We start from the raw sequence: 3,406 nt of genomic DNA, 5'->3' as shown, positions 1-3,406 counted from the left end.
GCCGAAAAAGGACATAAGCAGGGATTTGTGCGCAATAGTGCCAGACTAAAATGGGCAAACACGAAGGGAATTAGGCAACTAGAAGCAACCAACAGCAGCATCCGTGCTTTCGCATTACTCCAATGCAGATTATGCAGTGCTCTAATTTTTTTTGAGAACTGGAAACAACGCATTTTCAGAAGACAACATAATTACGTGATTCTTACAGGGCTTCTGAAAACAGGGCCTAGAATAACAAGCCGAGGAAAACCTCCTAAACAGTGTCCCAATAAGCTCTCAAACACCCCAAACATGTCCACGGCGATATAGTTGGGAACGTCCTGAGGAAGCCACTGCTTGTTTCATTTGGGATGTTTTGGGGGGGATTTTTGTGGGACTTCTCCGGATGTCCCTAGGACATCCCAATCTCCCATTACCGGAATCCCTGGGATGCCTGTGTGTTGTCTGGGTGGATAAAATAGGTCTTAATTGTGGATTGGACATGTCCGATATGTCACTGTCGTATGACGTATGATTGATCCAATTGGCTGGCATCCGGGCTGTCGCGATGGACACTTGGTGGAACGCGGGACTGTACGTGTTTGCGTCGAAGATGACTAGGATAGGTGCGTTTTTTCCATGCGTCGCGGGCTGATGGTGTACTCGAGATTTGGAAATTATGACCATGACGTCTTGGTAGAAAGATATGGCGCTGGCATGTTACCGTAGGCCGTAAGCGCGTTTGCGATGACTCCTCTGGTAACCCCTTTTGAGTCGTAAGCCGCGCACGGATAGGTTTAATTTACCACAGTTAAATTGGTCGGGGGAGTGGGGGAGGGATGACAGTCATTTTCTGTCGGAAATAATTTTTTTCATTCCATTTCATAATGGTTTAATGGATAGGGAGGCTGTTGCCACCTGGAATGCCGTGCCATATACAGGGACTTGAATATTTGGGGGCTGGGATTTAAAACATTCCTATGCAAAATCTACCACCCCCTTCGAGCTGAAATAACGTTCACAAAGTATCAAAATATCGTCTACGTTATCTGATAAGTGATTCAACATCGTTACTTGCCTAGATTTTCCGAAATCGAGGAAAAAGTGATCTCGGTGGCGTGCACAATTTTCGCAGAAGAGAGTCGAAACGCTGCTTTGACATGGTGCGTCATCTGTCGAGCAGCGAGGCAAGCTCCATCCCAGCCGTTGGCGCGCTTGCCTCGCTGCCCGACAGATGACGCACTATGTCAAAATAGCTTTCGACTCTCTTCTGCGAAAATTGTGCACGCCATCGAGAGCACTTTTTCCTCGATTTCGGAAAATCTAGGCAGGTAACGATGTTGAATCACTTATGAGATAACGTAGACGATATTTTGATACTTTGTGAACGTTATTTCAGCTCGAATGGAGTAGTAGGTTTTGCATAGGAATGTTTTAAATCACAGCCCCCAAATATTCAAGTCCCTGTAGAATTCCACGATGAAAGTATTGTTGGTCTGGTTGATTGGATGCGCAGGTTGAAGTCATCCGTGGTAGACTGAATTTGAGCTGGGTGTCTTCAGTGCTTCGAGTCGTGTTGGTAGGGTGTAGGGGACCTTCCATGGTGCAGCTAGGGTGACTAGTGCAGCTTGGTGAAGCTGGTAAATCCTGTTGGCAACAAAATCAGCTGAAAAGAACCATAGGCTAGGACCAGACCTTCTTTATTGGAATGCTCCGTCGCTTCTGCGCATGCGCCAGCTGAAAGAAGTGAGGAGGAATAACTTGCCGGATGTGACGTAGCCTTGTTTTGTTTTGTTTGTAAAATGTCTGCTGCTTCTCGTCGCCGTTTCAAGCGATAGGCCGATAGCTGGTCGCCAGTGTCGCCGGCTCCGTGAATGTGATCGCTCGCAAGCCGGACATGGCATATTCTAGGCACTATAACATGGCTGTGGCGATGGTGGCGGACGGGTTTCTTGGCATTGTAGTTTGAATATCGTAGCCGTGTGGCCGTACGTGTTCCTTTCCACTTGTTATAATACTCCTTGAGCTTCGGCCTCTCGTACTGCTGTTCGTCAAGCAGCAAGCTGTGATATTCCCATGCGTTCTCTTAGTTACAGATAGCACCATCTCCGACCTGTGGACTCTGCGACGCTAGTTCTGCAATGCGTGTCAGCCCGCTCTTGTCGATGGAACATGCCTGCAGTATGTCGCAAGTCAAGTACTTACTTGCATTTCCCGAAATTTACAAGAGTCACTGCCTTTGGATCATCCGGAAGTAAGGTGTACAGCGCAAGTAGCGCAACACATGGGATGCGACAAACTCGTCTCCGGTCGAGTGCGTAGTCGAATGGAATCTCGCTGTCATTTTTATCGTTGTCCTCGACTTCGACACCACTATTTAGTAGCAGTGGTAAACTTTAATCACCTCGAAATACCAGTATAAAAAGGGGCGTCGTTCCGGTTGGTGTTCCTTCAGGAAGAACGTTCTTCCTGAAGGAACGACTGTTCATGTCAGTTCTAAATCCCGGATCCTAAGACGTGTGTATCGTGGAAGCTGGCCACCTGCCGATAATGCTCAATGTATACATATGGCTGGACCTTGTTTGCAACATTTCTAAAATGTTTTGTTCGTTGTAAAGTTCTGCATGAAATATATGTGTATAACCTTTATTGTATTTAAAACAGCATTTCGTGCACCAAAATCATCTACTACAGGTCATTGCTCCATAGATTCAAAATAACAATTCTCTCACCTTTTAGAACACTGCAGTGCCGTACATTTATGACCTGATTTATCTGCAGCTATGAAAATAACTGCTTTGAAAGGGCTCGTGTTGTTATATACCATTCGCGTAGGCCTGTGTAACTTTGATGTCACTGTTCCTTATTGCACATTTTCTTGACTCCTCCTTCAGTTTAAAGCATCTGAGCAGTTAGTGGCGATGTATGTACCGAACCATCGCGACCCGCCAAAGCTTATTAAGACGAATAAATGACTGAACCTCATTTTCAGTGAGTAGGATTGTTTTATTTTCTCTCAAATAGTCTGTCTGGTAAAAAAAAAAAAAAAAAATTCACACCTCATTCTCTACTTACCAGAACTACGAACTAAGAAGAGAAAACATTCTCAACATTGTTTAGTCACAGTGGCTGTTGGCTACATAAAGAGCTGCTGATTTCCTTTCTGTTGTCTGGCCAGTAACTTAATGACAGCTTCTGTTCTGGTAGTCTTGATGCCATTGGCACTATAAGGAGGTTCTCACACTGCTTCGCTGTTTCATCACATTCCACATGACAGATACGGTAATGCTGGTAATTCTGCATCCGTTACTGTAGTCAAGGGTGGCACTGATGAATACGCTCAGTGTTAAGATAGATGTCTCCATAGCTCAGTTGGACGATCCATGTCTGCACTTTGGACTTGGATGTAGGACAAACTGTTTCTCAG

General features: G+C 45.4%; 1 long non-coding RNA gene across 1 annotated transcript; it reads left to right on the top strand.

Annotated features, from left to right (window-relative positions):
- Nucleotides 1-1,901: 1,901 nt before the first annotated feature.
- Nucleotides 1,902-3,007, top strand: LOC146191611 (uncharacterized). The gene is made up of 2 exons (XR_014706359.1): nucleotides 1,902-1,967; nucleotides 2,070-3,007. It is a non-coding gene; the product is annotated as an uncharacterized LOC146191611 (long non-coding RNA).
- The last annotated feature ends 399 nt before the right edge of the window (nucleotides 3,008-3,406 follow it).

Source organism: Amblyomma maculatum, chromosome 4, assembly GCF_055883805.1.
Source record: "Amblyomma maculatum isolate TAMU_Amacu chromosome 4, ASM5588380v1, whole genome shotgun sequence".
NCBI classification, from domain to species: Eukaryota; Metazoa; Arthropoda; class Arachnida; order Ixodida; family Ixodidae; genus Amblyomma; species Amblyomma maculatum.
The sequence above is the reverse complement of the archived record's forward strand: the minus strand, read 5'-3'. Positions and strand labels throughout refer to the sequence as shown.